The sequence below is a fragment of the Podarcis liolepis genome (genome assembly GCF_965112155.1).
Source record: "Podarcis liolepis genome assembly, chromosome: 3".
Taxonomy (NCBI): Eukaryota; Metazoa; Chordata; class Lepidosauria; order Squamata; family Lacertidae; genus Podarcis; species Podarcis liolepis.
The window spans coordinates 36,021,105-36,047,347 of record NC_139557.1 but is presented as its reverse complement, the minus strand read 5'-3'; the positions used below and the strand labels follow the sequence as shown (position 1 = coordinate 36,047,347).

Genomic DNA, 26,243 nt, shown 5'->3' with positions numbered 1-26,243 from the left:
CAGTGCTTAATAATTTTGTGGGCTCCTGATGGGGAAGGAAACTTTAAAGCAATTCTTTGAACTTTGTATGAGGGAAAGGATGGGGAGTTGAGCCATTTTGGGGGTAGTTTTTTTATCCCCATCTCCTTCACCAACTTACAGATCCTACTATATTTTGGGCTTTTAGACATGGATTCATAGAAGTCTGCAGAATTGTCTTTCTTCTCATGAATTTATTCAGCAAATAGTCATTTCTTCTGAGAGTCTCATCGGGGGAGCTTACCTGCCTCCCACCCTGGAAAGCAAGCTGACTCCTACAAAGAGGAAATGCCAGTCAGACATGGCAGGAGGGATAGAGTTGCTACTTGAGGAATCAAACATTTATTTTCTCATAAATTTAATTCAAGGCTCTGCATGATGAGCTCTGTCTTGTAAGATATACACGAGCTCAAAGATTGCCAGTACCAAGGATTTATGAGAACTAGATTAATAGGATAGTTTGGAATACTATTAATAAAACAACTTGCAATAGGTTAGGCCAATGGTCTCTGTGAGCCATTACGTTCTTGGAGGTCTGGACTGGACTTTTCACTTTTTCTGCATCAGTCTCTTTCAGCAGCAGAAATGAAGGGTGGGCAGGGGGAGGTTGCCCAGTTTAGAAGAGTTTTGTGGCATTGTAACATCCTTGGTGTCTGAGAGTTTCAGCCTATGTACACAATGAAGTTATGTGGGCTTTCATATTTGCTATCCTTCTTCCAAGGAACTCCAAGTGGCATTCAAAGTACCCCCTTTTGCCATCGTATCCATACCACCACACTTGTGTGACAGGCCCAAGGTCACATTGTGAAATTCATGGCTGAGTAAGAATATGGCTCCCTGGTCCTAGTCTGGCTCAATACATCCAGGTGCAGAACCTCAGGCCCAGGGGTCAAATGCCAGCCTCCAGGCCTCTCTGTCTAGCCATTGGGAATTTCTGAGGCACATCCAATTCTGTAAATATTGATAGACTGCAGTTCTCATCATTTCCAGCCAGCTTAGTCAGTGGCTAGAGATGATGGGAATCGTAACCCAATAACATTTGGGGACCCAAGTTTGAAGGACACTGATCAAGGAAGGAAGGAAGGTAAACACACACACACACACACACACACACACACACTTCTCTTTTCTTTTAGCAAATAGCACTGCAAGTTTCACCTGAGTTGATTCCTGGTAGTCTATAGATGGAATTTAGGAGAAGAGGTAACTACAGTATTTGATTCATATACTAATTTAAAGCAGGCAGTTCACGGTGTGAAGTTAATCTTCCAAGGTACAGATTAATTCTAGTTTTGTGACCCACCTGGGAGTACAGGATGATTGCTATCTATATTCTTGGTTGATTTGTAAGAGTCTATTCATATTGATTTGTAACAGACAAAAAACATAGCATAGGAATGTTCACTCTTTTGTCTAAGACAATTACATTTTGAAATAATCTTTTGAGAAAACTGAGAGGCACTCAGCTGAATGCAGCTGAAGGCAATGTTCCATACAAATGAAAAAAGTAACTGACCAATGCTTATGAACCCCGCAGAAGTCAACCACATGAAAAAATTAAAGCACCCTCCACTGCTCCAATCTTTGCTTAATGATTGCTAAAAGGAAAAGAAGCATACCACACATTACATTAACTCAGTATAAGCAGCCCATATACAAACATTACATCCATATTTTTGGCTCAATGAGACTGTGGTGTCATGGCATCTGTGAATTACAGCACCATATTAACTATGTCTTCTCAGAAGCAGGTCTTAGTGAATTAAATGGGGCTTACTCCAAGGTAAACAAGGTTAGGATTGCAGACCAAATTATTATTTAAAGGTTTTAATCTTATTTTGGAAGTTGTGTGTGTGTGTGTGTGTGTGTGTGTGTGTGTAAAACTTAAACTGATAAATACACAAATTAAAAATAGGAGGCAGGGTGGGGTGGGGGGAACAGGCTAGCTGGTAAGCACCTAGCTAGACCTCATTAGCCTGTAATATAGTGGTGGACTTAACATTATCTCTTTTTGCCTTCAGATATATCAGATTAAAAAGCAGGTTTGATGGTTTGCGTGTCGAGGTCCCCAGGTCCACCCCAATAACTCACACATCACACAGAAGTTTTTGTTTAAGATTTTTGGCATAATTTTGGCCACAACTTTATTAAAATACAAATTTGTGAGTGGTTGCGTAGGCATTGGTTGCGACTATGTGCCCCCACCATGGGGGACAGTCTGACATTCCGCACGATGCGGAAGTCAGAATGGGGGAATACACTTGGGGGTTACGCGGAGCAGGGAACCTGCCCTCACCCCAAGTGCAACCAGGAGCTCATTGCTATGGCCCGAGCCCCCTTGACAGAGTGGACAAGCAATAGTTAGCCCCCAATTCCTTTAACGGAATCCCTTGCAGCAGCAGCATTAGAGGGGCAGGCACAGCCAATCCATGCCCCTCAACCAACCAAACCATAAACCAATGCCTAACCGCGAACCTTACAAGTTGTGACGATTTGCTACGCAGTAGGCAAAAACCAAATGGCCCCAGCCAATCAGCCAGATGGACAAAATTCCTACCAGGCCCCCGCTCCAAAGCAGACGACCCCATGACAGGCATAGCAAGGTCAAAGCGAACAACCCTATTCTAGGGAGGGAGGGACGGGCAATCTGATGCACGGGCGAAAAGAGGAAGCTCTAGCCTCGTGCAAGGAGTTTTACTATTTCTGGCTGTCAATCAAAAAATGGCAACAATAACTTCTTCCCAACAACAAGGGAAGCCCCAATCGTATCAGTGGCCAACAATCAATTAGCCCGCCCCCCAACTTTGGAGTGTCCTGGCAGCCCCCACCGCAACACGTGCTCTCCATGAAGGAGAACACGCTTTCTGTGACCAAGGACGAATGTCATTTGTAAATCACACTTGTCATGTCTTACTGCTTAATCAAAGTAATACACTGACATAGATAGTGAAATTGGAAATATGGGAAGTAATTCCTCTTCAGAAAGGCACTGAAGGCATGTGCCCGGGATCCAATTAAAGCCGTGAGAAGCAACTACATGCTAAATGTTAAGCAAATGTATAGGAGCTCTTTAGGAGTAGATGTCACGATTGTACTGCCACCTCTTCCTCTTTTCAGATTAGCTTTTTACATTAACAGAACCTGGCAATTCCAATATCCTGGAAAGGTACCAATGTGCCCCGCAGCTGCCAAAATAAGCTATTTCCAGAAATGAGACCTTTTAGGACACATTTTGCAAAGCGTTATGCCTTTGTGGTAGATCACATTCTCTGTGAATGTCTCATCTCATCTCTATTATTATTATTATTTTTCAGTGCCTTTTCTTCCTTTCCCAGCATGTCTTTTAAGTGAAGATTCTTACCCCAATCTGTAACTAGATTGATTTTGTAAATTGTTTTCATATGTATGTAGTTTTATTGTTGGTGTGTTTATTTTGATATGTTTCATGGGAAGCAATTCATTACTGTGTATAGGCAAAAACCCAAGCTATGGTGCTTTGCACCTATCAGCCTCTTCAAAGGAATTGCTGACCAGGAATTGCTTCACATCCTTCAACCCAGGAGATTAAAAACTGTGAATTCATGGAGAAGGGCCTTTTCTGTTGTGGCACAACTAGAATAGGCAAGGCAAAGCAAACCAAAATATACATTGTTGGTGTGACAAGTACCAAACAAGCTTAGAAGAAAGGGTTTTATAGAGCCTGCTGCCTCCCTACTGGATCTGGGGATTAGCTGTCCACCTTAAGATAAAGGCACAGGAATTAACCTCACACCCAGTTAAGACACTGATTCATCTAGCTATGTATTGTCCACAGTGGTTGGCAGCAGCTGGTTCTTCAACTTAGAGGGCACCCTTGGCCTGTGGAGCCTCACCTGTCTGGCTGGCACAAGCCTCAGAGTTCTGGTGGCACAGGAGATGAGGAAACAAACACTGGAGATCCTAGTTCAAGCCTACCTCCTCTCCTCCTGCCATTGGTGCCACCCCAGTACATACAAGGACTGGCAGTGGGATCCTCTTTCCCTAAGAAATTCTCATTTGGTTTTCAGTCCAGGAATGGGTGGTCTTTGGAGCCACAAAGCTGTGAGTTTCCCCACTCTGCCAGTGGGCAGCTTGTGATGTGCAGTGGTGGAGCGTGGAAATGCTACTTCAAGACACAGGAGGGGTTCTAAACTATGTATTGTTGTGAATCTGGGAGGTGCAAGGCAGCCTAAATTCTGGATCACGCTAGAGCCAGAATTTAATTAAGGTTTGGGGTGGCAAAAGCTGGTCTCTGGTGTGAAATGATAGCTGGACTCCTGTAGATTTAAGTGTGTGTTAGACCTTGCTAATCACTTAATTAAAACCAATTAAGTCAGGACTAGTGTCCTGCATGAGATGTTTAATTAAGCTTGTGCCAAAAACTGTGTTGGATTATCTGGGGGTTAGAATCTAAGGAAATGTAGTGTGTATGCTAAGCATCAGTAATTAGCTAATGTAAAGCTAAGTAGGTTAGGCACATTTCCTGGGTTGTGTATTTCCTGGGGTGTGGTTATCCTAGCTGAATCAACAAGTGTTAATGAAGTCAGACAAACTTCTTTGTGAGGTGGAGGCCTGGGGGAGATTAAACCTTTAGGCACTCAAAGCAGCCCCCCCAAAATAGGTAGGTGTTAGAATGTAAATGAATTAAAAGTGAAGAGCAGCGGCCTTGAATTTGTCTATCAACAGTTATTAACCAGGCAACAGGATGAGTGGGCAGAGTGCTTACCTGATCATGGCACACTCCTCACTATGGTGAGCTCAATGGTATTTTGATTTATTGTAATTATTTCTAATTCTGTACCTATACACATACATAAGCATATTAAATTTTTATGCAAATATGTGCCCTCTGGGGGGCATTTTGTAAGTGGCTATCCCAGTCTGCCTTTCTGAAGCAACAAGGATTAGTCTGCCCCTCATGGCAACTCTGCTGTCACTTTCCCCCCAGCTGAGAAAATGGCCGCTCTTTCGCTTTTAAGATGAGAGGCCAGTTGATATTATCTGACCTATAAATAAAGATGCCCAGTGTAGGAATGTACATATGTAGCCAATAAAAATATAGCAGAAGGTAAAGGAGATGGATTTGTAGTCATACTTAGCATTATAGTTATCCAGCCCTGCTCCTAGTCTTCAGACATTAGATTCATCTAATGGGACTTGCACACAGAAGGACTAATTGAAGATAGGATGTCCATCCATATGTACTAAAGATGTAATTAGGAACACAAAATGCTGTATTGTTATTGTCTACTTTTCAGGACAGACCCAGTAAAAATGTATTTTTAACAACAGTTAAAAGTTCTGCTATGGCAGAACTGGATATTCTTATTCCCAGAACTCTGGTAATTTCTAAAGCCCTTCTCTTAGAAACTCACATAAGCTGTTTATGATAGAATTTGACCTTTAATAAACAGCTTTGAAATCCTTCTAATTACCCGATGTGAATGCCAGGGTTGCTCAGATTTGAGCTTTCATATGTAATGGAGTAATCTAATGTTCATATCTGAAAGCCTCAAAGTCTTGCCTAGTCTCAATGGGCTAAATGTGAAGCATTTGCATGGTCCTAGAAACAGCTCCCATTCACATTCTCTTCCCTGTCCCTGGTGACTAATTATTCCTCCTGGTTTTCCTAGTCATATATTGTATTTTTATGTTGTGAACCACAGTTAAGAGCTAAGCATGAATGGCATCATCATCATCATCATCATCATGATATCAAAATTGTGCTATAATAGCTCAGCTCCTGGCAGACAGGTAGAGCCACATGTACGCTCTCTGACTTCTTAAATAGTTGTATACATCACGTTTCTGTAATCTCAAGGTTGTTGTTGTTTTTAATAGTGCAGTTTTGTCTCTTTCTTCAACTACATTATCTCAGACTAGCTTAAAGTAGGGATTGAAAACAATTCTTCAGCCCAAGAAACCATCATGGGCAATCTTCCAGAGGCTACATGCCAGCACCTGTAGCACCACTTTGGTCACATATGGAGAGACCCTCATGTGAGCCCTCATTCTACCACATCCTTTGGGTACCATGTTGTGTGGTCGCCTCCTCTTTCAGTCTGGTTGTCAGCCAATTGGCAATAAAACCTGCTAAGTTGCATAGCTCTGTGTACCTGCTGGCAACATTGTTTTCAGCTGTGCTTAAACCCTTCTACCAAGTGGGGAAGTCTCTCCTTCTATATCCTCTCATGTAACCCCTTTCGTGCTGCAACCTCTTACATTTGAATCCTCCCCCCCCCCAAACAATATCATTGTTGCCTTTAAGAATAACGTTGTTTGTGAAGCTTTCACATGCCCCTTTCCTTTTAAAAATTCACTTTAGAGAGATCTTTCTGAAACATGGCTGGTGATTTACATCTGCTTCTCGTCGAGGATTGTGGAGTTCAGCTTTATAAATATTTAACTCAAAATAATAACTGGAAATGTACCTGCTGTATTTCTTCATCTTATTAATGGATAATGGGCCTTTTTTATATATATAGGGCAAGCAGAATCATGGCGCAGGCTCTACAACAGTGGGCGGGTGGGGGAGAGAGAACAATGAAGTAGAATCTGGTCATCATTTCTCCTACATAATGTTTGGTATATAATTTGCTACCAAGCATTCATATGACAGAAGACATCTATATTGGATTCAGCCTCCACAGGAAACACTGCAAATTATATATGAAACACAAGTATGTTAAATTAAAAATGTGATGTACAAGATACATATTTGTATCGTGTATGTCACTTTTTTATTTCTCATACTTGCGCTGCATATATAATTTGTCGTGTTTTCTGGAAAGGCTGAATATAATATAGATGTTTTCTGTCATATGAATGCTTGGTAGCAAATTATCTTTGATATATGCTACATTTGTAACATTCAAGATTTGGTATTCCTGTTATATACTCTGCAGAGTGGCGGTCTGCATCATTTAATAGCGGCCCTCTTCCTGGACTGGGGAAGTGGTTCAAAAAAAGAAAAGAAAAGTCCAAAATTGATTTCTCATGTTGTCACTCTCACAATAGAGGATAGTTATTATAGTGTCTATTGAAGTGTCATAGTAGTGAGTAATTATTAAAGTGCCTTCTGAAAAGATTTATCCTCCCCCCACCCTTGTTTGGGCTGCAATAAAAGGTTTATGTGTATATTTGACTAGATGAACCTTTGATCTGATCCCCTCTTACATCCTTATGCTAAATATTTGGCATGAGAATTGGGAGAGGGAGGTCAAATTGCCCTTATTTGAATCTGTAAGATGCTGGATGATGTGGAAGTCCTACAGATCCGATCTCAATCCTCTACTCCCTCAGCCACCAGGGATGTTGATGATTGCAGCATGGGAATGACCGCTGAAGTAGCTAGATGTAATACTCTCATAGGACAAGTGTTCCATACCCACAGTGCTGTTGCTGCCTTTTGTGGTTTCTTGCTCCTGACAGCGGATTCAAGAAAAAGAACCAGATGTTATTTGCAGGCCTCTCCCTGCCACTCCTCAGATGTTCCAATCAACCATAGAATGCCTCTTTTGATGAGGCTTTTGACCTTGACTCTGTACTGCCATTCTTTATGAGTGTGTGTGTGTGTGTGTGTGTGTGTGTGTAGAAAGCTTCATCTAGTATTTGTGTTGAATCGGGGCTTACATACTTGTCCCCTCGTCTCCTATGGGATCCAAGGAGGCAGAAAATATATTCACATCAGAATTCTCTATGCAAGCTCTGCATATTCTTTCTTCCCTGTGCCTTCGCTGTGCATTGATCTTCCTCTCCCCTTTTCATCTCAAAAAGCACAATATAAAACTAGTGGACACCTTTCAGTGTAAGTGTAACATTTACATGCCCTTTGCATCTCCCTTTATACTGCCTGAATAAATCAAGATAAAGCTATCGATGGTTTATAATGGAGCAATGGATATATTCCCCAAGCAGACAGATCTGTGTCTTAATGCATTCACTGTAAAATGTCACTTTTAGTCATAGGGTATTGTTATGAAAGCATACTAAACTACAGTCATCCCCCCCATTGTACTAGGAAAGCTAATCTCCATTATGAAACCAACTGAGCCCAAGGTTCACTGAAGGGCTGTTCAGGGATTGGGAATGATGTGTATGTTGTGAGGAAGTGTTTCATACCACAAATGCATGAAACATACTTTTGAAGTCCTCGCTGCACCCGCCACATGGCCATACCAAGGTAGGGGATGGTGCTGCTTCTAAAATGAATTAATTATTGTTTCTTGTTTTCAGGAGGATCACATAGGACAATGATAGTCAGTGTTGTCTCCTCCTGGTGATTTGGACTGCAACTTCCCTCATCCCCAGCCAGCCTGGCTAATGGTAGAAGGCGATGGGAATTGTAGTCCCAACAACTTTTGGAGGGCACCACATTGACTATGCCTGACATAGAATGTCATCAGGTCAGTACCAGAGGTTTCCTAGTGTAGGAGGATCTCAAGGGATGGCTCAGTCAGTAGAACGTGAGACTCTTAATCTCCAGGTTGTGCCTTTGAGCCCCACATTGGGCAAAAGATTCCTGCATTGCAGGGGGTTGGATTAGATTACGGTTGTGGCCCCTTCCAACTCTGTGATTCTCTGATCATTGATCTATGCAGTCATTCTTATTCATGTAACTTTGGTCTCACAACTGTGCTTTGAGTCCTGAAGTGGTATTTGATGTAGTGATGTATACAAATAACCTCTCAAAATTAGGGATGGGTGAATGTGTCCATCAGTTTCTCTCAGTTTCCAACTTTCCTAGTGTTAATTCAGTTCTCCTCATTTGCATCTCAGTTTGCAGTTCTTCTTTTTTTAAGATCCTCATGAAAAAAAGCACCAATATTTTAGTGCAAGCCACTGTGTCTCAGCAATATAGGGTCAGTAATGCCACCTTACCTTACAGGGTTGCCATATGGATTAATAAGGTGAGGTATGCAGAGTGCTTTGAACATTCTCAAGTTGCAATCTAGATGCCAAGCATAATTCTTTGTTATGTTCAGACACGTGATTTAGGGGATTGGGTAGCAACTCTGAGGTTAATTCTGATTGCAGGCATCAGACACATCTAATTTTTTTTTAATATATATTTTATTAAGGATTTTCTTGTTTTACAGAAGTGTAGTGCCTCATATTCCCCCCCCCCATGTAACATTTTTTACAAATCCGTTTCATTTGTTGAGGCATTAGAGGGAGAAGAAAAGAAAAAAGAAAGGAGGGTGGAGAGAGGGAAGATGGATAGGGGTGGGGTCGGGTGGCGGTGTTTCTATTATGTTTAATGTGTGTAGAGTTTGGTGTCAGCGTTGTTTGTGTTGTTCACTTGTGTTCCTTTGGTGGTGAGAGAGGTTGAGGTTGGCCTAGGGTGTGATTGTTTGCTTGTGATTGGCTGTGGTGATCTTTGTTTTCGTGTGTGAGTGAGGTGGGTGGGTGTTTTGGATCAGGTTAGCCATATTGATTTGTATGCTGTTGGTGGATTATTGTCATTGTCCTGTTGGGCTGTGTATGTGATAAAGGGGAGCCATACCGGGGTGAAGGCGTCTTCTTCTGTTTGTCCCCGTGTCAGTTTCATCTAATTTTACTGCTTGGGCTACGTGACACTGGCAATGCAGCATGTGATAAACTGCATATAAATAAAAAGATTGCAACTTTGCACCCTGTAAATTTGCTGAGATCCCTCCCCCACTCACTATTTTAGCATTTCAAAGAGTTTTCAATGAGAGGTCATTGCTTGCAATGCCGTTTACAATGAAGCATTTATATTGTAAACCACTCTGTGATCCTTGGATGAAGGGAGCTATAGAAGCAGCAGCAGCAGCCTCAACCTAGCCCCTCAGTGCATTTCCCAAAAGAATTACAATGTCACACTTGAGCAAAAGTAAATGTGAATACATTGCAGATACTCCTCCTTAAACGACTTGAGGATTAATTGCCTGATCCATAAGTTCGTTTTATCAGAATAGGTGGACTGAAACTGGTTGAGTCCTGCTGAGTTCAAGGGGGTTAAAATACCTGAGGCTGAGATATTTAATACACCAACTCTGTGGCAATTCATTACAGTCAGCAAGAATATTATGAAACTGCTCTAGAAAGAGTGATTTGAAGGTTGCAGCCCTAGGCAGGTTAGCTGCAGGTGTCTTCCACCCCACTCCTTTTTCCACTTTTTTGGCAGTGGATGACAGAAACTATAAGAAAAATCTGCCAGCAGTGTTACCTGACCTAGAGAATAGGATAGGTTGCCTGAGTCACAGCACGGCAGGAGTGTGTGCAAAAATTGCACTTGACTTGCCAGCCATGGAACTGGAAAGAAACAGGAAGCTGCAGCTGTGGCATTTCTGCTTAGAAGCGTCATGATATGGACTTGAGTGGCAAATTTTGTTCCTCGAACATTGACAAAGTGAAAGTTGGTTTTTCAAGGTGGGTGAAAACACCAGAAAAATGCTGCCTCTATTCATGGCTGTTGAAGGAACACGGGTGGCGCTGTGGTCTAAACCACAGAGCCTAGGGCTTGCCAATCAGAAGGTCGGTGGTTCAAATCCCCACGACGGGGTGAGTTCCCATTGCTTGGTCCCTGCTCCTGCCAACCTAGCAGTTCAAAATCACATCAAAGTGCAAGTACAGTGGTGCCTCGCAAGACGAAAATAATTCGTTCCGCGAGTCTTTTCATCTTGCGATGTTTTTCGTCTTGCAAAGCACGGTCCGTCACAACTGCGCCTCTTCAAGCGGCTTTAAAAAAAAAGCGCAAGACGTTTTCGGCTTGCGAAGCAAGCCCATAGGGAAATTTGTCTAGCGAAGCAACGCAAAACCAAAAAACCCTTTCGCCTAGCGAGTTTTTCGTCTTGCGAGGCATTCGTCTTGCGGGGCACCACTGTAGATAAATAGATACCGCTTCGGCAGGAAGGTAAATGGTGTTTCCGTGTGTTGCTCTGGTTCACCAGAAGTGGCTTAGTCATGCTGACCACATGACCCGGAAGCTGTACTCCAGCTCCCTCGGCCAGTAAAGCGAGATGAGCGCTGCAACCCCAGAGTCGTCCGTGACCGGATCTAACGGTCAGGGGTCCCTTTACCTCTTCATGGCTGTTATCAACTCTGTGCAACATCTAATCCCCCTTTCTTGCTGTTTCCTCAGCACTTTGTTGTTGATGTTTCTTTCTGCAGCAGCAGCAACAACAGCAACAACAATTAGTCACTTGCTACAATTTTCTTCTCTCAAAGCAACTTACTTAAAAAACAACAACCTAGAAAACCAAATTAAAATAACTAAAATTAACTAGAAATGCTCATCCTGCAGTAGCATACAGGGCAGATCGTATACCACCCAACTAAAACATGAACACCACTGTATGTGCATAGCATCTGGTATTCAGGGTTATACTTCCTAAACTCTATTTAACTGCCATAACTGGTATCTGTTGATAGGCCAGTCCTCCAATAATTTGTCCTAGATGCCCTTTAAAAACAACAACACTAAGCAAGTAGATATTAAAATGAAATGTGTGCAATTTAATTTTCAGCCTCTGTGAATTCTTAAGTACGTCACAGTATAGATTTATTAATTGCCCTGCATTCTATAATATATTATCAAGCTGCTAGGAACTGTGGGTGCTGGGGTGGGGGGGAAATAGCCTGCATAATGATTGGTTAGTTTGTGTGGTATAATATTGCGTGTTGAGTCCCACAGTGCCACCCCCCAAAAATAATTCACACTTCACACTTCAATTTTTGTTTAAGGTTTTTGGCATAATTTTGGCCACAACTTTATTCAATACAAAAAATGTGAGTGGTTGCTTAGGCATTGGTTATGACTATCTGTCCTTGCCCCCAAGGACAGAGCTGGCCCTTCCGGACACCACCGGAATCCAGCGTGGGAAACAAGTATTGGGTGAGAGATAAAGCTGGGACACAGTCCAACACCTCTCACCCTCATGTTCCGTTGGGGCTTGCACGGCTCAAGTCCGGCTCCACGGACAAGGACGAAACGAATGGCAAGCCCCTGGATTCCTTTAACGGAATTCCCTTTCCACATCATTTGGAGGGGTAGGCACTTACCCCTCCAAGCACCAATTTAACCAATGCCTAACCGCCAACCTTACAAGTTGTGACGATTTGCTACGCAGTAGGCAAAAACCAAATGGCACCAGCCAATCAGCCAAATGGCAAAATTCCTACCAGGCCCTCGCTCCAAGGCGAACGACCCCATGACAGGCATAGCAAGGTCAAATGAACAAACCACCCTAATTAAAGGGAGGGAGGGCAGGTGATCCGGTGCAAAACGGCCAAGAGGACGTCCCATCGTCTGGCCCCTATATTTAAAACCTCTGACCCCTCCTCTGAATTGGCAACAATCAAAATTCCCCAGCAACCCAGTTAACCTCTTAAAGGCTGGGTTCCACCAAATTTGCCTAGTCATAACGGGGTGGCCTGTTCCTCCAACTGCAACACGTGCTCTCTGTTAGGGAGAATACGCTCTGTCATGCTGTGGGTGTTGGCTATGTTGTTGACATGTGATTGCATTAGAATGATTATAGTATTAGATGGATAGATAGTTATACGATTATATTTCAAGATTTTATGTGTTATAATGCTCCTGTTATCAAAGTGAGTCATTCATCGGATTGTTGTTGTGTTTTGAATTGATTTACCTATACCTGATTGTTACTGTAATGATGTATTGATTTGCATTTTTGTTGCTCTGTTGTGAGGCGCTTTGAGCATGTTTATTTGAGCAAAATTGACATACCATTTAAAAATGGAAATAAATAATATGAAAAGACCTTTCTAAATGGATAGCAGTCATATTTATGCTGCCTTGACTATATGGTTGAAAAGTGGTGTTCACTTAAAAAGAAGAAGAAAAAGACAGGCTTTTTAATGAACTGTTAAACATTATGAACAACAAGATGGCTTGATTTCCAAAGAGTACTACTGAGAAGATTCACAGGATAATTAAAAACACTAGGCAGATATTGATGTTGTTATTGTAGCTAAATAAATCTCTCCAAAAAGATGTCAAATGTTTTAAACCTTTCAAGTGTTCACATTTTAAACCAACTTTCAGTGGTGAAGGAAAGACATTGATTCCCCTAGCCATAGAATTTGGTACCACCACTGCAATCTCTGATGTGGCCAGGCCTCAACTCCTGACACCAGGAACTAAGCTGTGAGAGATGTATGAGTACCAAGTGGGTAGGGACCTAGAATATTTGGGAGATTGGGAGGAAAAGGCTGGAACTATCTGCTTCTTAGCTCCGCGGCAAATTAAAGGTAAAGGTAAAGGTACCCCTGCCCGTACGGGCCAGTCTTGACAGACTCTAGGGTTGTGAGCTCATCTCACTCTAGAGGCCGGGAGCCAGCGCTGTCCGCAGACACTTCCGGGTCACGTGGCCAGTGTGACGAAGCTGCTCCGGCGAACCGGCACCAGCGCAGCACACGGAAACGCCGTTTACCTTCCCGCTAGAAAGCGGTACCTATTTATCTACTTGCACCTAATTGTGCTTTCGAACTGCTAGGTGGGCAGGAGCTGGGACCGAATGACGGGAGCTCACCCCGCCGCGGGGATTCGAACCGCCGACCATACGATCGGCAAGCCCTAGGCGCTGAGGTTTTACCCACCCGCGGCAAATTAGGCAGACATAATTGCGCCCCTATCCAGAGCCGAATGTACTTGTTTGCCCCTGCAAAGGAAAATGCTGTGAAATGCAGCCTGCCACCAATTAATGACAGACATTCCGTTCATGTTGTATTGCCTAGACAGACTGTCACCATGCTTTAATCCATCTTGATTAGTCAAAGCACACAAGGAAGCTATTGATTTGTGTTTATTCTGGTACAAATGGTGACTAGATTCCAGTGCCGATAGGCAGCTTCTTTCATACCTTTGTAAAATGATTCCTGGAATAAAAAAATGGAACATCTGAAAGTGAGGTTCAGAGGACTTTACTGTACCTGTAATTTGCTATCAGATCAATCTATATTAAAGTATAGTGCTTCCTTAATGCATTTAGAGCCTTCTTGGAAACATTTGTAAGACACGCTACAGCATCTCATTCGGAAGCAATATGCTCAGATCAATCCTAGAAGTCTTACGTACCATTGATACATTATCTGGAATTATTGATCAGGATGCATTTTGTTGTGATTTCATTCATAAATCCAGTTTAGGATCTGCTAAAATGTTTTTTTAAAACTTGTTTCACCAGTGGCTCCTTCCTATGTACAACACTCAACAGCTGTCCCCCTGCTGTGGCAAAGAACATCCAGGAATAGGGGTTTTTTGTCCAGAACATAGAGGAAGAAAAATTCCTCACAGGGAGTCCACACAAGGATTTGCTTTTGGCAATTTCTGCCCCATCCCTGGGCTGGCAGAATATGTTATCCCTTACGGGGTTTTAATTTGCTGAACCAATAAATTATGCAGCCCTCGTTTCCTTGCTTATTCCTATGTAGGACCATATACTTAAAAGCATTCATATTGAATTTTACCATGTGTCTGAACATGTATGGAATTTTTTGGAATGAAGCTAATATTTGTGATTTCCTTAACTGTGATTTCAACAATACCACTAATATGAGTGTGTTTGATCAGTGTATTTGCGTTAGGGTGAACAATACCCATTTGTATTGAATGTTTAGTGTTTTCCTGTGATCCCATCATAGTAGCAGATAGGACAATCTGTTTTTAGTACCGTGTCAGGAATATGGTGATAAGATTCCGATGTTCAGTTTATCAAAACATTTACAGAGATCAGAAGTAACAGAGCTACTTAAAGTCGAACAAATGAGAGATCTCTCCCTGCTCATCCAGATCAATAAGGATTTCTTCACTTCTGGAAACTATTGGCTTAGATCCCAGACAGCATAATTTATCAATGAGGGAATTAGAATCCTAAGTAGGAAACCATAAGAATAAGTGGAACTCATAATGTTGATTTCTTCCTCTTTGGAAGTAATTTAGAAACCCACACAACAGTGTGTTTATTTTAATTTTCTAATTGTGTATGTGTTTCCCACATTTTTATTAACTTCAAAAATATTTAAACAATAGAACCTATAGTTATTTAAGGTGGGGGCCTTAAGGACCTTCCGGTGTCCTAAATTAATGTCCTCTGTTACTAATGTTAGAAACACAGACAGCCATTATAACTGGGCTATTTATTATCTTGTGGCTTGCAGACCTAGAAATGTTAAAAGTAAATGTGGGTTTCAGAAATCTTCATAAGACATGATTGAATGGATCATACAAGTCTACTTAGGCAATATTTCTAGTCCTCCTAGATAGGGCTGTTTTTCTGACAGCCCACTCTGAGGAGGGAGAAGATATTTAGCACCCCAAATGGGCTGCTGGCAAATCACATGGCCACAACCATCCCTCCCTCCATATATTCTTCTTGCTTCTAAACTGGTCACTGGGAGGGAGAGGTAAGGAATATGGCACCAAGGGATAATCCTGGGGAGGGGGGCAGGATCTGGTGATATCACTTAGAGCCTTACACCAATTGGGACTTAAGCACCAGATTGCAGGGACTTGAAGAACTATCTGTGTTTAAGATTTTTTTTAATAGCTCACCCATTATATGAAGCCATAGAGTTTCCTTTTCCTCTTAATTAATGATTATACTTGAATTGTTGTGTTTGCGCTTTTGTTGCCTGTTGTTTACCTTCAGTTCAAAATAAAATGCTGTTTTCTTTATAGTTTTCAGTGTAGCCTTCTAAAGCATAGAGTTTTGTTTTGTTTTTCATGCCCTGGTCTAAACTGGGGAGTATCCCTTCCCCCATGGCAGATCTCTTCCTACCAGGAAGCAAAACACAGTGTGAAGCTGTAGAGTATGTAATCTTATACCTTCTGTATCTTGGAGAGTCCAATATCAATGTTGCACATGTATGGAGGCTTTCCATAGGTTGAAGCCTGTAAATGATTGAAACATCATCTTAATCACCTGATTATGTGAAGATGTAGTAAGTTAGCCCTGGAGAACCACCCCTGTTCCATACATTCTCCTGCAGAGGCAGCGGGCTGAGTTGAATTCGGAGAAAGAAGGAAGTGGTTAATTGTTGGACTTCAACTCCCATCAGCTGCATTCAGCATGTCCAGTCGTCATAGATGATGGGTGTTGTAGTTCAGCAACTTCATGTGGGTCAAAGGCTCCCCAGTCCTGTGTCAACAGTTAAGCTAATGGTCAGATGCTGAATTCTTGAGATGTTGAAAGGTTGTTTTAAATATCTTTCTGAAGTGAGGACCTCTTTGCAGCTAGAGAACCGAAGGGACAGTTTGCTACAAGAATAGCAACAGCCCTGCACCTCAGATCACATACTATTGCAAATTAGCCCTTTTCACACGTTCCAAAACTATTATTAGTATTAACTTGGTTTCTGTGCCAGCCTTTATGACACATGGTTCTGTTGTGGTTTACAAGCATAGCTGCTTATACTGTAAAGCTGTAAAAACAAAATACAATACATTAAAACCAGATTAAGAGGCTAATAATAATAATATAAAATACAACAGATTGTCATTACTCAGTTACAGCAAATCAGCCCATCTTCCAAAGCTTAGGTGAAGAGTTACCTCTTCAGCTGGCACTGAAAACCTTACAATAATGCTTCAAAGTGTACCTTTGTAGAAAGAGAATGCCATCACCTGGGTGCCACTACAGAGGAGGCCCTGTCCCAAGTCACTGCACAATAAGCCACAGCTAGCAGCAGGGCCTCCCCTTCAGAGATGAAAGGGAACAACAGATAGCACAAAGGGGCTGTGATGCTTACCTGACCCCCCCTTCCAGCTGAGAGAGGTTTTTTCTGCATACTAGAATGGAGCTAGGGAAGGATGAGGCAGTGCCAAGGTTGGCATAGTGCAAATAGAGCCAATCTGGTGCCCCTGCTGGCATGTTTGCACTATACCAACCTTATCACGGGACGCGGGTGGCGCTGTGGGTAAAAGCCTCAGCGCCTAGGGCTTGCCGATTGAAAGGTCGGCCGTTCGAATCCCCGCGGCGGGGTGTGCTCCCGTTACTCGGTCCCAGCGCCTGCCAACCTAGCAGTTCGAAAGCACCCCCAGGGGCAAGTAGATAAATAGGGACCGCTTACTAGCGGGAAGGTAAAAGGCGTTCCGTGTGCGGCTCTGGCTTGCCAGAGCAGCGATGTCACGCTGACCACGTGACCCGGAAGTGTCTGCAGACAGCGCTGGCTCCCAGCCTATAGAGTGAGATGAGCGCACAATCCTAGAGTCTGTCAAGACTGGCCCGTACAGGCAGGGGTACCTTTACCTTTACCTAACCTTATCACTGCCTCGCCCTTCTCTGCTGTATCCCAGTATGCAGGGAGGTCAGATAAGCAATGCAGCAGTGTTTCCCAAACTTGGGTCTCCAGCTGTTTTTGAACTGCAAATCCCACCATCTCTGACCACTGGTCCTGCTAGTTTGGGATGATGGTAGTCCAAAAACAGCTGGAGACCCAAGTTTGGGAAACGCTGCATTATACCATAAAGTATGAACCCGACCTCAAGCTGCTGCTGCCTCTTTTAAGTCCCATTTGCACTCTGCAGCCTTGAATGAAGCCTTGTGCTTTTGGACAACTGCGGTGAAAAAACAAAGCAGGTGAACTCCTCATATGTAAAGTATCTTCCTTATTGACTCCATTCCCCGCCGCCACCGCCACCAACCAGGGTAGTTGAAACACTATTGAGAAGACAGTTCCCACACACTGTTCACCTCATAGTTGAGGGGATTAAGTTTCAGTAAAGAATTATTGTTTGCAGTGGAAATGGGGGGGGGGGGGACATAGTAACTTAAGGAGCTATAGATGGAGCTCAACAGTGACTGTAGTTTATGAAGAAAAGATACAAGGAAACAAACAAACAAAGCTATAGATATAAGTGCAATTCATTTGCCATGTAAGCAGCACAAGTGAACTTAAATTTACTATGGGTTAGGGTTATGCACTTTTCTGCATCACGGAGTGAGAGATTATAGGAGGCACATGTTTAAAATGCAGACATTATTTCAGGTCACAATGTGCTTGAAGTACATTTGATGCATCAGATTGCTTGAAGGCTTGAAAGCTTCCAGCTGTTGACCTGGGTGGGGTTTGATCAATACTGGTCAACGTGAGGCCTCTGCTCTGCTCCGCTCAGGGCCACTTATTTTATTTCCTGCTGCCAGTCAGCACTTAGTACAACCTAGGCAGGTTGAAAACTGAACTTATACCAAAAAGAAAACATGGAATATAGCCTCCTGCCTTTTTCTTACTCTTTGTGCTTAATTTGCCAAGGCAGACATTTTCCAACTGTGTTCTGAAGAACCCTGGGGTTCCTTAGAAGCTTAGCAGGGTGTCATTGATGTGAAGATCAACAATGGTGGACAAGTTTCCCTGAAAGTAAAGCTAGCCTTGCCCTCAGATGCGTAGCTCCTGGATAGTTTCTGAGGAACAGCAGGTAGGACAAAGACAAAGTCCAAACAGGCCTAGACAACTCTGTTTATAGACTGGCAGTGTGACTCAGAATGCACCCCAAAATCTTCCACAACATGAAAAGGTCTCCATATCCCATGTGGGGGGGGGGACTTCTAGGCAGACAAATACATGTGAAAGGGGTTTGCAAAGCTTAGTTTGAAGAACACTGTTTCAGAGTACAAATCATATCTCAGCCATTTACACCCAGAGCAGCTTGCCAAACATGTTAACATCAGACCTATTAGTTCAGACCAGACTCTTCAGTGCAGAAAAGAGTCCAGGGGTGGCAGTGGGACAGTATTAATTATTGTGTACTGTATATTGTTAACCGCTTTGAAATATATAAATGAAATGCTGTATATAAATTTTAAAAATTGATCCATAAATTCATAATGATATGATAGACAATATTTAATTCTTCAAATGAAATGGATGGTATTGACCACCATTGCAACTCAACAACCTCTCAAACAAAAACAGTCCAGAAGTTTCCCTTCCCTGTGGTGCAACCTGTCAGTTTGCATTTCTTAGTGCAGAAAGTATTGATCTCTAGAAGCTTCTCTGTGTGAGAGAAGCAGAGGCAGAAGGGTTAATGATTGTTTGGGTTATACCTTCTGGGAACCTGCTTTGAACTACCCTCTTATCTCTATTCTGCAGAGTCGTGCTGACTATAAATATAGGCCAAAAGGAGTCTGGGTCTTACTTTTCTCTTCTCTCTCTCTTCCTTCTGGTGTGGTGTTTCTGCTTCTGTACATAGAATGCTTAGTGGTAAGGTTTAGTCTTATTATGAGTTAAGTTTATAAATGCTGCAACTGGATTTTGTATGGACTGAGCCAATCCTGATTGTTCTGAATTTGATAACCATTATGCTACATTTGCCTCCAGCACATGTAAAGCTCTGCTGAATGAAGTACTATTGCCTCTGGTCTATTTTTTGGGAACTCTGCAACGTGTTTAAGGTTTTCCTCCACATGTATGACACACATATGACAACATATGACACAAACCTATACATGTCTACACAGAAGTAAGCCCCACCGATATCAATGGGACTTACTCTATAGCAGAAATAGAAGAGAGTTTTGTTTAGTCCATATAGTTAAGCACATTGACTTAATTTGCCCCTCCCTAAAACAAAGTGGTATTTTAGGATAAAATATATTTAGAAATGAGCACATTTCTAAAAGTGTGTGTTTTAATATATAACTTGTGATTGAATCTGCATAATAAATGCTAACAGCAACAAAATATATATTTAACTTCATATGCGTATTAATTTTCCACATCTTAATGTGGTAACTGGATGGATTCAACACTTGCATTGACAAGGACCAGAAACAATTCTTAGGGATGGATGCCTTGCATAGCAGCCTCAGTGCCTTTCTTGGAAAGCATGCAGCACTCTGGTAGTGCACCTCTCTCAGGCAGGAAATAAAATGTCCCATTGAAAGAGAATATGACTGTGGGAGTGGTTTGTATTCCATTTTTAAATGAAAACGTATGTGTCTTCCCCTGCCTTCCATCTGAATACAATTTACTTGGTGAAGTCACCTGCCTGCTATCATCAACCAGTCCAGGGGATGGCACCTCCTGCCAGCTTCCTCCTCCTTTTTAGTCCCAGCATTGCACCTTGTAGAACTCAGCAGGGAGGGCAAATGGAGACAAAACTAGAATTGTAGGCCCTGCCTCTCATTGACTCTTCCCACTGTTTGAGCTCCTTGCCTTCTGCCCTACTATTCCTAGTGGACACCAACAACCACCAGTCATTGTAAGTCTTCTTACTTCATATAATTCCTCACTCAAACATGTAATGAAATCATTTCAGGCACTTTTAAGCAGCCGTTTGTGTTACACTGAGAAGAGCAAGCACTTCTAATGGATTTTTTTTAAAAAAAAAAAAAATGCAACTCCAAATAATTTACAGAGATTAGGATGTTGTCACAAAGATACCGGAAGCTTAGGGATTGCTCTCTGAAGCTGTTCTGTACTGATAGCTAATTGGTAGCACTCTTTGAGAGCCCTTTTATAGCTGGATACAGCTAAATGAAAACAAGCCACAAAAGGGAGCTCATTTTTGTTTATCATTAATTTTTACTTGGTTCTGTAGAAGGTTTTTTTCCCTTAAAATAGAATTTTCTGCAATCTCTACTAGTATTCCCATTATATCATGTATGATTTGGTAAATTCATTCATTTGTTTGTTTTAGTTGTCTTCCTCTTTTAGTGGCCTGTAAATCCAGTCCAATGAATGAATAAAATTATGCTTAGGGTGAAGATATATAATATCTCCATAAATGATTAGGGAAATTCTCATTTTATTCCAACAGATCATGCTGCTGCCCTTTGAGAAAGAATGAAATTGAGGAATCATTGTCTTTGTGACTCTTACACCTACTAGGCATGATCTAGATTAGGAACTCTGGTTGGCACACAAATAAATTCTAATGAAGAACCACCAACCTCCTGACCTTCACCACAATACAAGTCTGTTTCCTAAACTGTCATATATCAAAGCCTTAGTGCCATGTAGAAAAGCTAGCCACAGTTATCTACACTGTGGCCACCGGCTTCATTTCGCTCTAAATTTATGGCTCAACTGGTTGTTTACAAAGATACATCTCCTACACTAAAATGCTAGCCCATTAACTTTGAAAGTCGGCATCAGAAGTTGACATGTTCAACAGATGAGTCAGAAACACATCAGATGTTTCTCTCTTGTTTTTCCCTTAGGTGCACTTCTGTGTTGTTTTAGCTTTGCACCTCAGAATATGGAAGAGTCATACTTGCAAACAAGATATGGTACAGGTGCATCACTGGGGACTCCAGAATCAGTGCTGATCCCCCTGAGTATGCAACTCAGTTTAAACTGTGATTGCTTCAGGAGGATCCACATAAACATTTTAGAGCAGAGTATATGGAGTGGTTAGATGGGTGCTAAGACCTCCTTTCCCCCAATGTTTTATTTGGTACGGTCTGTTCATATAAGCGCTTACCTGGGGAGAAAAGTGTTTGGAAGGAGAAGCTATAGGGAAGTAAGCAGGGTGGGTCCATAGTACTCCTTTGGACTCCACTCTTTCCCTTTATACATGATTGGGATAGACTCAGGTTTAAAACAGTGGGTCTGCTATGGTTAACTACAGTGATGTTCTGTGTTGTATTGTGTACAGTGGTGCCCCGCAAGACGAATGCCTCGCAAGACGAAAAACTCGCTAGACGAAAGGGTTTTTCAGTTTTTGCGTTGCTTCGCTAGATGAATTTCCCTATGGGCTTGCTTCACAATACGAAAATGTCTTGCGAGTTTGTTCGCTTTTTTCTTAAAGCCGCTTGAAGAGGCGCAGTTGCGATGGACCGTGCTTCGCAAGACGGAAAACATCGCAAGACGAAAAGACTCGCGGAACGAATTAATTTCGTTTTGCGAGGCACCACTGTATTATGTAATGCTGTATTGTGTTTTTAACATTCGGTTGGAAGCCGCCCAGAGTGGCTGGGGAAACCCAGCCAGATGGGCGGGGTATAAATAATTTGTTGTTTTTGTTGTTCCCTTGACTTTGGTGTGTATTTCAACATTCCTGCTATTTACATCCTCAGAAACTACATGTGAAAAACGACAACACAAAGTTCCCTTGTGTAATGGGATGAAAGCAGCTGAGCATTCAAGTGCTTGCAGAATCGTGGGCTTAGATTAGATGGCTTACTGTGAGCTTCACCATGAAATCAGATAGTGGACATACCTGCGTTTTCAACAGTGCAATATTAGAGTCTGAGTGGCAGCAGCCTGTTTCAATACACACTTGTTTACACACCTATTTTAAATATTTTGTCATAAGGTGCCATACTTCAACATTATCTCCATGGATATTGGCTAATGGGCAATTTTCTGTGTTCTGACATATTGCCTTGTTAGTACCTCATTAACACCTGCTGCTAGTGAACAGCATTCCTTGGGGACTCTTTTCTGCTGTGCACTCACCTGATGGAAAGCTAATTGCGTCACTGTGTAGCATTCCCATTAAAGCTGCTGAGCATCTGTGATTAATAAGGCACTGCGGTAATGAGGAAGTGAACCTAGGACTCAAAAACACCTCCCACTCCCATTAGGTTTGCCTTTGAAGGCCAGGGCTTTAACTGCAAGCCTCTTTGGGGCAACTGCAACATAACCAGAGCCTCCAAAGAGGCTCTGGCAATGGGGATGGGGTGAGGGGTACATCAGGTAAATGTCTTGAACAAAGGAGTACTGTTGTATTTATCCTGCTTGGCACCTCAAGTGCATGGAAACTCTGTGGTCTTTGCTTGCTATCCTGCCTTCCTGTTTCTACCCTAACTTAATATGGAAGAACAAAAGCAAAGTTGTGTTTTATGATGGACATTCCTCTCTCCTGTCAGCCCACAGAGCTGGTTCTGGTCCTGAGAGTGGGGGGGGGGGATGATGCCTATACTAAGGGGGAGAGTGCATAAAAATGGATATATCTGAAAATAGCATGCAGGTATGCAGTATATCAGGGTAAATTGCTTGCAAAAAATACGTGCACTAGTCAAAACTGTATATAAAAGGTATTAGGAGAAATCTGTACTAAAATACTGAAGAAATTTCATGGAGATTTATTTATTTTTTAACCTCAAGTTGCTGCAGAAATGTGGAGAACTGAATTTAGGACTGGGGGAAAATGAGAAACAGAGTGAGCTTAAATTAACACATTCGTCCATCCCTACTGTGGAATATTGTGGGAAACTCTATATCGAAAACCAGACATTTAAAATGGGGAGACGAGACAGGGCAGGAATGAGTCAGGGTCCTGCTCAAGTACTGGGTCCTTTGCAGCTGCCCAAGGGGTTTGTGTTGTGGAATTGGGTCTGCCTGCCTGTCCGAGAGAGAGAGAGAAAGCGCCAATATAGTAGAGCAGAAAGGTCTGCCTTGTCTGGAACTGTCTGTGCTCCATGATGCTGAAAACTGCCAAAGAAGCCCTTAAGAATATTTGCTTCATTCAGTCATTCCTCCATTGTTCTAGATAGCTAGAGAGAGCCTCAGGTAAGGGTCCTAAAATGTGGGCAAACTGAGAATTTTCCTGTGATTCGCACCAAAAGGCTATTTCATACATTCTGGATATGTATCCAGTCTCTAATCAGACTATGCCAGCAGATGTACAGTTCAGAGCCAATCCTGCCTCATGAATGTGTGCCTGTATGCTAATATGTTTGCATATACACATTTCTCTCATGTATCCTTTCATTCTTAGGTGCACACTTAAGAGGCTTAGGTCTTAACATGAAAATATATAATTCATGAAGTAGTCCTTATTTTACATTTGCGATGGGACACACACACCACCTAGGTCTTCTCAGATTGAGGTGGAATAAATAAACCTATTTATCCCATGAAGGAAGTATGATGGGGTCCTTCCTCTCTCTCCCCACCATGATCCTTCAGATCCTTGTATTTTCCTTTCCATTCTCCTTCAGTCTTTCACCTCCCCATCAATAACACACATATGAACAAGGGGTGTCCAGTCTATTTTCTTCCAAACCCGGTCTTTTAAAAAAAGTAATTAATGGGGGGAAATCATTGCATGCAGAATGAAAGAGCTGGTGATATCTCAACATATGGTTACAATTAATTAGTACTCAGAGTAGACTATCGCAGAAAATCTAACACACATTTAAAATAAACTCCTTAAAGCAGTGTTTCCCAAACGTTTTTGGGCAACGGCACACCTGTTTACTGAAAAAAAATCTCGCGGCACACCACCATTAAAGCCCCGCCCCGTGACGTCAGCGCGCAGCGTCACGCCGGGAGGGACGCACAAAAGTGAAAGTTTTTTCCCTCGGCAGCTCCTCTCAGCTGCGCTCAATCCGCCTCGGAGCGCAGGAGCGATGCCTCTCTCTGGCTCTCCCTCCGCGCAGGCTGAGGGAGGGAGGGAGGGGCGCGTGTGACCCGTCTCTGCTGGGAGACCAAACCCAGCGAGGCAGAGTCGCGCGGAGGCGCCCAGGCAGCGCTGCCGGCTGCGAGGAGGAGCGCCAGGCAGCAGCAGGAGGCGCGGCCTCTCCTCGCCGCCGCCGCCCCGCCTCTCGCCGCCCGACTCGCCCGCCTCCCTCCAGGCATCTCGCGGCACACCAGCCGATGTCTCACGGCACACTCGTGTGCCGCGGAACACCGGTTGGGAAACACTGCCTTAAAGTACTGCCATAAATATAAAGTAGAACAAAGTACAGTTCTGCTCTTTAGTAAGGAACTGCAAGGTACAGCCTGAACCTGCAAGAATATAATCAGATTCCAATTTGTGATAACAAGATGGAGCTCTTAAATTCTGAAGTTGCACTCATGAGCGATGATGACCTAGCCCTGCAGCTATGCAACTCAAGCGAATCATTATCCCATACAAATCTTTGTGCTGCACAAAACCTCTCTAATTTATGCTATGTCTGCCATCCCCATGTGACTCTTGAATCAAGCATGTTGTCCAATAAATGAAGATTTGTGTACTATTATCTCTAGCCACTATTGTACTCAAACTTCATTAGACTTTTGAGATCCAACGTTCTACTCAAAAGGAAGAAGCAATTATCTCTAACGATATGCAATACTGCTAGGAGTGTAACAAGCTTCTTTCAGACACAAGCCATCTTCCTTTAGGAGTGCATTTTAATTTTGTCAGTGCCTGTGTAACATCACATTCCCAGTAACTTAATGACGCCACAGGTAGCTCTGAACTCAGCCCTTTCCTCCTCCTTCCTTTTTCCATTGGTTAACTGTGCAGAGGATCACTGTACCCTATTCTGTTTCTGTTTCAGCAGCTACTGATAGCTGAAAGGTAAAATGGATGTCAAAATAATAAAGTGAGCAAGGCATTATTCGAATAACACAATGGCCCTTCCCTACCAATCCATCCACCTGACAGGTGCAAATGGGTCACCTTTCAACAAGGTGCATTTATTTTTTCGCATTTAGAATGATGCAAACAATTCAAACCTTTAAATAGCATACTGTTCTTTCAAATACATCTTTAAACTTAGAGTAGGCATGGTGGACATTTATAATAGGTATACACATTTCAGCCAAATATAATTAGAAAGAAAAAGTGCCAAGATATCAGGCTGTGTCATGGTTTAGAAGTAAAATGCCAATTCGCTTTGCAAAAAAGGAGGAGGAAGAAAGAAATGTCAATTATTTTCATTCTCCATTGCTCGTTCCCTATTAAAAGCTCTGTGGTAATGGCTGGCTTTGGGACACCTGGTGTGTTCAGCCAGGAGTTTCAGAGAAGAACGTTAATGGAAGGCTTATACTACAGGCCACAACTTTGCACCCATCTGCACCTGTATTGCTTGTACTTACTTGCTATCTATCTATCTATCTATCTATCTATCTATCTATCTATCTATCTATCTATCTATATTCCATTTGTATACTGCCCTTCCCCACAAAGGAGGCCAGGGCAGCAAATAGAAAAAGGCCTAGAGCAGACTTCCTCAACCTCAGCCCTCCAGACTACAATTCCCAGCATCCCTGACCACTGGTCCTGCTAGGTAGGGATCATGGGAGTTGTAGGCCAAAAACATCTGGAGGGCCGAGGTTGAGGAAGCCTGGCCTAGAGCAAAACAATACAACAAAAATAAAATAAAATAAATCGTTTACACATTCAAAAGCACCTAAAAGCATTTGAAACAATTCAAAACATCTAAAAATAATCATATACCCTCACAGCTAATCATTTCAACGTCTCTGGAAACAGTATTGTTCGGCCAGGAGTATTTTTAAATTCCTCCTGAACATTTAAGAATGTAAGAACCACC

At 42.5% G+C, this 26,243-nt stretch overlaps 1 long non-coding RNA gene across 3 annotated transcripts in view; it reads left to right on the top strand.

Annotated features, from left to right (window-relative positions):
• Nucleotides 1-21,576, top strand: part of LOC310703527 — a 42,074-nt gene extending 20,498 nt beyond the window's left edge. The window contains exon 3 of one of the 3 annotated variants that reach the window (XR_014524219.1): nt 20,786-21,576. This is a non-coding gene — a long non-coding RNA (uncharacterized lncRNA). Of the gene's footprint in view, nt 1-8,271; nt 8,388-14,213; nt 14,908-20,785 lie in introns of those variants that run through there. The other 2 variants (XR_014524220.1, XR_014524221.1) reach the window with 2 other exon arrangements.
• The last annotated feature ends 4,667 nt before the right edge of the window (nt 21,577-26,243 follow it).